Source organism: Pinus tabuliformis, chromosome 9, assembly GCF_031772625.1.
Source record: "Pinus tabuliformis cultivar Carrire ecotype Pingquan chromosome 9, CPIR1, whole genome shotgun sequence".
Lineage (NCBI taxonomy): Eukaryota > Viridiplantae > Streptophyta > Pinopsida > Pinales > Pinaceae > Pinus > Pinus tabuliformis.
In genome coordinates, this window is record NC_142307.1 from 754,365,598 (window position 1) to 754,376,469 (window position 10,872).

General features: G+C 35.7%; 1 long non-coding RNA gene across 3 annotated transcripts; it reads right to left on the reverse strand.

The window, feature by feature from the left end:
* Nucleotides 1-1,537: 1,537 nt before the first annotated feature.
* Nucleotides 1,538-10,671, reverse strand: LOC149150890 (uncharacterized). Of its 3 annotated transcripts, XR_016262984.1 has the most exons (6): nt 10,374-10,671; nt 10,146-10,257; nt 9,769-9,860; nt 1,915-1,999; nt 1,687-1,798; nt 1,538-1,572 (listed from the first exon to the last, which is right to left on the reverse strand). It is a non-coding gene; the product is annotated as an uncharacterized LOC149150890 (long non-coding RNA). The 3 variants fall into 3 exon arrangements; XR_016262982.1 differs by lacking the exons at nt 1,538-1,572; nt 1,687-1,798; nt 1,915-1,999 and adding an exon at nt 9,964-10,045 and having other exon boundaries at nt 9,708-9,860; XR_016262983.1 differs by lacking the exons at nt 1,538-1,572; nt 1,687-1,798; nt 1,915-1,999 and adding an exon at nt 9,964-10,045 and having other exon boundaries at nt 9,816-9,860; nt 10,146-10,251.
* Nucleotides 10,672-10,872: the final 201 nt, after the last annotated feature.

Here is a 10,872-nt window from a genome sequence, read left to right on the forward strand (position 1 = left end):
TGTATTACAGAATGAGAAAAATGTGCATTTTATTGAACTGTATAGTTAAATTATGTGCTAGAGACGAGTAGAATATGCACTGCATTATAAAGGAATAACATAAAATTAAATTTTAAGCATTGCATTATGAAGAGAAAGGAATAGCAGAGGAACAAAACATTTACAATAGCGCTAGACTTCCGTTATCCTTTTGCATATAGATAATGAATACAAGTATATGATCAGGAAAGGAATTAATAAGTCAAATAGATGTAAACCTTAAAAACTAATGCAAAAACAATTCCCTGCTCGGGGAGGAATAGAAAAGAAGCATGCCAAAGAAAAATTGAGTTATGTATAGGGGTAGAATCTGCAGATGGAATGTCAAGTTTCGAAAGTATATAAGCGTAAAACAAGAAGAAATATACCTTGTAGAGAAGACTTAGGTACAGGGGCGAGACATTGACAAAAAGATTAGGGCATCCCTCTTGCTTTGCAGTTACTCTGTTAGGACTTCGACGAGGGCTCTTAAGTATTAAGACTACACAATTGTGGTCATAGGCCTCTAATAAGTGCATAAGCATTTCATAATTAGCAATAAACATGAGGTCGGACGTAAATCAGGCACACAAGGAATACCCAGGTAGTTAATAGGTACACATATGTATCTAAAGAATAAAAATGAAAAAATTATGTTAGTATACAAGTTAACCAAACAGGTAGAGACATGAAAAATTTGCTAGAGTAGTATATAAACACAGTACTACTTTTCCCCAGTAACAAGAAGTGAAGAAATTTCACTCAAATATCACACATAAAGATGATACAACTCAAGGAAATATGATTATTCGGAAAAACCATCATAACCCAACAATGATATTTGAACAGAGAAATTCACATGCTTCTATATTTGTATATTAAACCATTGCAGCCCTGGAGCATGCTTGTAGTATACTGGATTTTATAAAAGAAAAATAAAAGTAAATTCAACGACCTTGAATGACAAGCCAAAAACCTCATACTGGGCTTCCATAATCAAAATATACATCCTCTAGTTCACTGGACATAGTTTGTAGTGAATTAATTGAGTAATAAAAATTATATATGATACAATGAGACTACATGAACCACTGTGGGGAAAAAACCACAAACAATACTTTATATCCAGAAATAAACACAACAAGCATAAGCCATCTAGGGCATAGAAGGTATTAAGCCATCAAGGTTTCCATAGTGAATTAGAAAGAAAACAAAAAATAGCAAGGAAGAGTAGAGGAGATCTTGTGGACCAACAACACCCAGAAACCACTAGAACAGGAAGCTAACTGACCTGGGAAAAGAGGCCAGAGTAGTAATGTGTTAGGAAGACAAATTTTGCCGAGAATGAGGACATTGAACTCAAATTTGAGAGGGTTTTGATACCTGTGAGCAGTGGGTACCACCAACAACATAAAATTGGTGTAAAAAACAAAACTTATCTTAGGAAAGTAGAAACCCAAAAACAAAATCAACTGATAGAGTATACCCTAACAAAACAAGAAGAAATTATAATTACAGTTACCTGTAAATTGTAGGAAGAACACTTAGGGGAACCTTGAGACCGACATCAACATACATAGGGACAAAGAGGAACACAAATTCAGAGGATTTCAATCACATTACCATAAATAATTTTCCATAAAGCCTTAGAGGAGCTAGGTAAGATACCTGTAAGCTTCAGATGCGTGTACTAAGCCTCTATTGACAACCTCGGCAGAGCGTTTTGCTGAAGGAACCATATTGTTAAACATCGCAACCAAAGGAGTATCCAAACCTGCACCTTTGTCATAAGGTTAACTGAACCATTAGTTGGAGGAAAATTCATAGGTAAAACTATAAGAACAACCTAGAAAATTAAATACATCAAGGGGAAAGAAAAATAAAAACCCCAATTACCTGAAGCCAAGCGCCCAGTTAGAATTTGTGTTGCCATGAGAGAAAATAGGCCAAAGAAATGATGAAATCCCCTAGAGAGTTGGCCCTGGGAGAAATCATGAATGTATGGAATGAAAAACTGAGATAACACATTATATTTCTAGGTAGACAGTTAGCACACAGAATCAGGAAGCGCGACGAAAGGTGGAAGGACTCCTATAGGTCGTTTACAAGGTTTTGGAGGCAATAAGAGTGTAGATCTACGACTTGAGGGTTTAGACCAGACATGCATGTCCATCCTTTCATAAAGCGGTGCAGCAACAATGAAAACAGAAATGACGAGAAAGAACTTGGCTTACAGTTTTAGGATTTTCAGATTAAAACTCACTGTCAGATCTCAACCCTCAATCGTGGTCGTTGATCATGACTCCAACCTTATTAAATGAACCTAGGGTCACCTCACTAGCCATGTGAACTGTATGATGTGGAATGAAAGAATTAGTATATGCACAGGTGCATTCACTCAACCCTTACGACTAAGGAATCAAAGGTTTTAGGAACAAACATTAACTATTTTCGATCCTCCACCACCTAGGTCACATAGTATGAACCCTTGATATCATTAGCTATACAAATAAAGGTTTCAACCTTTGTTAAAGCATATATATACAAAGAACACCTCGTGAAAATAACTCTTTGTATCCTTTGGTAAACATTGGTGTGCAACTAGAAGAAGGGGCATAATGTTATGCAAAGCCCTAATTTAAATATTAGTTATCAAATGTTAACATAGATCCCTTAGTCATGAAGCTCAAATGTTCCTTAGTGATGGTGCATACACATATAAAATGGTAATATCAACAACTTATACAATGCATGTAGCTAAAAAGAACCTGGCAGCAAATAATTCTTTAAAATAAATATGTATACATGAAAGAAAAAAAAATTATGCAGTGTTTTCAAGGGAGATATGACAAATGGTATGAGAGCCCATGTTCTCCATTAGGCCTTAACAAACCAGCACAACAAAAAAGTATACACATAAGAAACATACAATAAACTAACAAATTATTTATTGTGCCATGTGAACTGTAGTTTGATTAAGTAAAGGGGTGTACCCAGTGAGATGATTGTGGATGCACCTACTATCCCCGTGGGAGATGGGTTGTATGTAGAACAAGCGAAAGGAGTCACTCCAACTACAAATCCATTCATGGAGGCTATAAAAAATCTGCAATGGGAGTTGGCACGTTTAAGGGAAAATAATGAACTATTGATATGCACCAGCGAGGAGCACGGGAGGATGATCAAAACTTTGACAAAGAAGTCAAGCCATAAAACACTGGAACCAGAAATAATGAAAGGAGAAGAAATGGAACCTGAAAAATCTCAAAGTGAAGGGGAAATCAGATAAAACTTATTTCCAGAATTCTAAGCAGAAAATCCAATGAGAACTTCAAGGAGAATTCCAGAAGATCAATCCCCCCACTTTCAATCAGGAAAAGGAGGAGGACACAAAGGCTTGGTTATTAAACATGACTACGTATTTTCAAGTTTACGATTATGAGAGTAACCTGAAAGCCAGGCTATTTGTTTATCAACTGCAAGGAAAACCTTCGTTATGGTGGGAAGAGGCAAAGCATTTACAAAGACTGGAGGAAAAAACAATATTGTGGGAGGATTCCTCTAAATACTTCAATAATCACTACTTGAACGAGTGATACTATGATGGTCGTGCCAAAGAGTTTAATGAGCGGAGGCTGGGACAACTCACCATAGATGAGTTTGTGTCCAAATTCACTAACTTATTGAGATATATCCCATATCTCAAGGAGGAAAAAGCTAAAGTCCAGTGGTTCATGGGATATTTGCCTATAGTGTACAAGGAGCATATCGAGTTTGAAAACCAGAAAACCATGGATGAGGTGGTCAAAAAGGAAGGGTTATGCTACCAATAATTTAATAAAAAAGGGGAAGGACCCAAGACTTGGAAAAATAAGGATAAGACCTGGGTCAAAGTGGGAGGAAGATGACCAAAACTAGGATAACTCAAGAATTTTGGTCGGGATCATCGGCAGAAAAGGTTTGACAAAGTGACTACGAATCAACAAGAAACTTCTCAGGAATGGTAAAAAATCATTGATTTAAATGTTACAAAAGGTAATGGAGGCAGAGGGAAGGGATCGCTGAATTGTTGGCAATGAATTGAGCCTCATTTACTATGAGATTTCCCACATAATCCCAAGTCTATGTAGAATATACAAACTATTCATGAGGCTACTACAGTAAATGACATGGCCAGGAGAATTCCAAGGATAAGCGCAGCCCTAGAGGATAGACAAGTAGAACATCAGTCTATAATGATTGAGTTAGAAGGTATTATTGCTAATCACCCTATCTTTGTCTTAATTTACCCAGGAGTTAGTCTAAGCTGTGTTGGACCACAAATAGTAGAAAAATATAAATTAAAAATACAAAAATACAAAATATCTTGGCTTGTACAATTGGTCGCTGGTACCAAGAGAAGAGTCTCTAGCTAGGTGAAACAATGTCAATTAAATATAAATGGATACCTTACCACAATAGACTTAAATTTACTTTCCCTTCGGCTTTATGACATATGAATTGGAATGGATTGGTTGGAGCGATAGGAAGAACTCATAAAATGCCTAGAAAAAAATATTACATGTGTAAGCCCGAATGGATAGACTCACATCATTAAGGGGGTTCCAAAACTCATTTTGGTAAGGAAAACCATCATTCTTTAAATGAGGATGAGTTCCTAAAAGGGATGACAAATATTTATGGTTCAGATAGAAGAAACCGAACAACAAAAGAAAGAATTGGAAGCAAATATTGTTCTAGTTATTAATGAACTTTTAGATGCCTTTCGTGAGGAGATTTCCATTTTACCACCCCATCGAGATAAAGACTTCACCATAGACTTGGTACCAAGTACAACCCCAGTGTCTAGAGCACCCTATAGGATGAGCCCACCAAAATTAATGGAGTTGAAGATGCAAATGGAGAAGCTGCTAGATAAAGGAGATATTCGGCCAACTGTGTCACCCTGGGGAGAACTTGTACTCTTTGTTAAGAAAAAGGATGGTACATTTAGGATGTGTATTGGCTATCATCAGTGAAAAAATGTGACTATTAAGAACAAATATCCCCTACTTCGCATTGATGATGTATTTCATCAGGTAAGGGAGCCACAATTTTCTCAAAAATTGACTTGAGAATGGGATACCATCAGTTGATAATCAAGAATGAATATATTTCTAAGAAATAATTTAGGACTCGATACAGATACTATGAGTTTGTAGTGTTACCATTTGGCTTGACTAATGCTCCTGCAACCTTCATGTGTCTAATGAAGAGTGAACTCAACAATTTTTTGGATAAGTTTGCATTGGTATTTATTGATGGTATTCTAGTCTATTCTAGGAATGAGGAGGAGAATAAGGAACACTTGAGGTCGGTGTTGCAAACCTTAAGAGAAAATAAACTATACAACAAATTTAGTAAGTGTTAATTCTATAAAACTAGAATCTAGTATCTAGGGCATATCATCTCGAAAGAGGGATTAGCAGTGGACCTTGATAAAGTAAAGGCCATGGTTAATTGGCCTATACCCACCGATGTAGTTGTTTTCTAGTCATTTATGGGACTTGTAGTGCATTACCACAAGTTTATTGAAGGCTTCTCAAAAATAGCCTATCCCATCACATCTCTACAGAAAAAAGGGGTAAAATTTGAATGGTTAGCAGACTGCCAGTTATGTTTTGATAAACTAAAGCATTTATTGACCACAACTCCTATCTTGGAACTGGCATATTTAAACAAAGAATTTATAGTGTGTATAGATGCATGTATGGAGGGGATGGGAGGCATTATGTTGTAAGATAATTCATTAATATGCTATGAGTCAAGGAAGTTGAAAGGACATGAAAACATTTACGCTGTATATGATCTAGCATTGGCAGTTGTTATACACACCCTGAAAATAAGGAGGCATTATTTGTTGGGAAACAAATTCACATTGTTAACAAAACACTTCAACTTAAGTTATTTGTTCAGTCAGACCGATCTTAATGTTAGATAGGCTTGATGGATGGCATTCCTTAGTGAATTTGAATTTGATACCAATCATATGAAAGGAAAGGAAAATAAGGTAAGTGATGCTCTGAGCAGAGACACACACACTCTAACAGCAATAAATGTTAGTAGTATTAAGATAAACTTCTTAGATAAAATTAAAGACTCTATGCATAAGGATCCAAAGTATATGGAAATGCAGCAAAAACTGTAGCAAGTTCATGTATCAAGATATCTAGGAAATGAGGAAAAACTATTGACTTATACAGGGAAATTGTATGTATCCAACATTGCAAAGTTAAAAGAAATGATGCTAGGTGAGTATCATAAAAATCCATTTGCAGGACATCCGAGATACTGGAAGATGGTCATGGTGTTGAGGAAAAGTCTCTTTTGGCCAGGAATGGAGAAGGAGGTTTCAGAGAATTTATCGAAGTATATAGAGTGCCAACATGTTAAGGTAGAACATTAGCACCCTACCGGGTTGCTGAATCCACTGCCTATTCCTGAATGGAAATGGGATATAGTATCACTAGATTTCATCACTTCGTTACCATGATAAAAAAGACAAAATGACTCCATTATGATAGTAATGGATACACTTACTAAGACCGACCATTTCATACTTGTATAATCTACCTATGGAACCACCCAGATTGCTAATGTATTTATGAAGGAAATATTCTGATTGCATGGTGTTCCTAGGATGATAGTATCAGATCAAGATCCCAATTTCACCTCCACTTTTTGGAGAGAACTATTCACCAATATGGGAACTAAGTTAGATTTCATCATAGCCTACCATCCTCAAACAGATGGTCAGACTGAAAGAGTCAATCCTATCTTTGACGATATTCTTAGAATGTATTTGATGGATAAGCCTACTGAATGGGAGGACTTTTTAAATTTAGTTGAATCTGCATACAATAATGGCTACCAAAGCTCTATAAAAATGATCCCCTTCAAGGCACTGTATGGAAAGAAATACCATACACCTCTCAGTTGGAGCCAACCATAGGACAAGTTGATTTTGGGACCAAAACTATTACAGGAAATGGAACAGATGGTACAAAAAGTTCAGCAGAATGTTAAAGTAGCACAAGGTTGAAAAAAGATATACATGGATAAGAAGATAAGGCATAAGAATTTAAAGTCGGGGACCATGTGTATCTCAGAGTGAAATCTCGAAAAACCTCTCTATGAACATGGACCTACTCCAAATTATCCCCACGGTTTTGTGGATCGTTTGAAGTTTTGGATTGAGTGGGACTTGTAGCCTACCAATTAGATTTTCCTTCTCACATTAAAGTTCATAATGTCTTTCATGTATCTTTATTAAAAATATATATACATGATGGTACTCATATTATTGATTGGAAAATGCTATACGTGGAACCCGAAGGTGATTTCCTCCCAAAACTGCTTAGTATTCTAGACAGGAAAGAGATTTGGCTCCAAAATTGAGTCTTCATTCAGGTTAAGGTGTAGTGGAGATACTATACTCCTGAGGAGGCCACATGGAAACTGGAAGAATAAATTTGATGGAAGTACCCAACATTATTTCAAGAAACTAAAACTAAAAATTAAACACCAAGGATGGTGTAAATAAAAGGGAGGGAGAATGTAACACCACTCCTCTTCTGAAAAAATAATTTGTATTTTTATTAGTTATGATTGGTAGTTTTGGTTGACTGTTAAAATCAAACTTTGATAATATAATTATGTTTATAAATGTTTATTGGTAAATAAATAATGAAATTTGAAACATTTGCAAGATGAGAACCTATAGATGAGATTCTATAGATGAGATTCTGGATAAGATGGATTTTCTTGATAAGTATTCTAGAGAGAATTTTGGGTAAATGTAATGGATGGGACAGAAATATCCATTAAGAACTTAGCTCGAGATAAACGCTAAGTTGAAATTATCATAAGGTGTTGGTAAAGATAAAAAATGAGCTTAAGGCTAAAAAGGAAAAAAACACCAAAAAGCGGGACACCGCTTTAGGGGAAAATCCCACATGGAAAGAAGGAATAAAACACTTATTCCAAGGATCAATAAGGTTGTTGATCTCTTGGCAGAAAAATGAATCTTTTGATGGGCGTGAACTGAAGAAGAGAAGTTCTATTGTTGGGAGGATAGCAATGCTTGATCTGCAAGTGTTTTCTGACTAGAAATTTTTTAGTTAGGTTATGATTTACATTATTTTTTATAATTACAATTGGTGTTAGTTGTAGAATGATTCTTTATTCCTAGATTAATGCTTAAATGTAATGTATCGATGTTTGTACCAGTGAATTATTATAATTTAAGTAGAGTACAATAGTTTTTTTGTAAATTGTGTCAAAGGGTGGTGTTAAGGTCAAGATTATACTTAGTATATTAAGTATAGTAATGATGAATTAGATATACTAAGTATAGTAATGATGAATTAGATATACCTTCTATAGCATGTACAGTAGAGAAATGGTGTATTACAGAATGAGAAATATGTGCATTTTATTGAACTTTATAGTTAAATTATATGCTAAAAACGAGTAGCATATGCACTGCATTATGAATAGAAAGGAATAACATAAAATTAAACTTTAAGAACTACATTATGAACATAAAGGAATAACAGAAAAACAAAACATTTCCAATAGTGCTAGACTTTTGTTATCCTTTTTTATATAGATAATGAATACAATTATATTCTTAGGAAAGGCATTAATAAGTCAAATAGATGTAAAACTTAAAGAACTAATGCAAAAACAGTTCCATGCTGGAGGAGGAATAGAAAAGAAGTATGCCAAAGCAAAATTGAGCTATGTACAGGGGTAGACTCTGCAGCTGGAATATCAGTTTTTGAGAGCCTATAAGCGTAAAACAAGTAGAAATATAACATAAAAATAAGACTTAGGTACAGGCCGAGACATTCACAAAAAGAGTGGGGCATCCCTCTTGCTTCGCAATTGCTCTGTTAGGACTTTGAAGAGGTCTCTTAAGTATTAACACTACACACTAGCGGTTATAGGCCTCTAATAAGTGCATAAGCATTTCATAACTAGCAGTAAACATGAGGTCGAACCTAAACCACACACACAGTGAATACCCAGGCAGTTAACATGTACACATTTGTATCTGAAGAATAAAAACAAGAATTTATGTCGGTATACAGGTTACTGAAACAAGTAGTGACACACAGGAATTGCCAGAGTAGTATATAAACACAATACTAATTTTTCCTAGAAACAAGAAGTGAATAAATTTCACTCAAATATCACACATAAAGATGATACAACGGAAGGAAATACAAGTATTCAGAAAAACCATTATAACCCAGTAATGATATTTACACAGATAAATTCACATGCTTTTATAGTTGTATATTAAACCATTGAAGCCCTGGGGCATGGTTATAGTATATATGATTTTATAAAAGAAAAAAAAAAAAAAATTATGAATAACAAGCCAAAAACCTCATACTAGGCTTCCATAATCAAAATGTACATCCTCCAGTTCACTGGACATAGTTCACAATGAATCAATTGGCTAATAAAAATTATATATGATACAATGAGAATACATAAAACATTGTGGGCAAAAACCCGTAGACAGTACTTTATATCCAGAAATAAACACAACAAGCATAAACCATCGAGGCCATAAAAAGTCTTAAGCCATCAAGGCTGCCACAGTGAATTGGAAAGCAAACAGGAAACAACGAGGAAGATCAGAGGATCTTTTATGGACCAACAACACCCAAAAACCACCAAAATATGAACCTAACTGACCTCAGAAAAGAGACCATAGAAGCGATATGTTAGGAATACAAATATAGTCGAGAATGAGGACCTCGAACCTGAATCTAAAATGGTTTTGATGCCTGCAACAAGTGGGTACCATCAGCAACATAAACTTGGTGTTAGAAACAAAACTTAGCCCAGGAAAGTAGAAACCCAAGAATAAAATAAAATGACAGAGTATACCCTAATGAAACAAGAAGAAATTATAATGGCAGTTAATTGTAAATTGCAAGGACAATGTTCAGGGAAATCCTGAGACCGACACCTGCATGTATAGTCAAAAAGAGGAACACATATTAGTAGGAGCTTAGTCACATTACCATAAATCATTTTCCATAAACCCTCATACGAGCTAGGTAAGATACCTGTAAGCTTCAGATGCCTGTACTGAAGCTACGTTGATAGCTTGGGTAGAGCGTTCTGTTGAAGGAACCATAGAGTTAAACACCACAACCAAAGGAGTATTTGAACCTACACCTTTGTCATAAGGTTAACTGAACTATTAGTTGGAGGCAAGTTTGCACATAAAATGATAAGAACAACCCAGCAAGTGAAATCCATCATGGGGGAAGAAAAATACAAACCCCGATTACCTTAAACCATGCACTTGGATAGAATTTGTGCTGCCATGAGAGAACATGGGCCAAAGAAATGATGAAATCTCCTACAGAGCTGGACCGAGGAGAAATCGTGAAAGTATGGAACAAAAAATTGAGGTAACACCTTCTATGTCTGAAGAGAGAGATAGCACACAGAATGAGGGAGAGCGATGAAAGGTGGACGGACTCCTACATGACACATACGAGGTTTTGGAGGTGACAAGAGTGTAGATATGCCACCTGAGGGTTCAGAGAAAACATGCAAGTCCATCCCCTTAGAGCATGACGTAGCAAAAATGAAACCAAAAAATGACGAGAAAGAACTTCACTTTGGGTTTTAGGATTGTCATATTAACATTCATCGTTAGATCTCAACCCTCAATCTTGGTTGCTGATAATGACTCCAACCTAGTTAAATGAACCTAGGGTCACCACACCAGCCACATGAAGCCTATGGTGTGGCATCGAATCATTGGTAGATGCACAGGCGCAT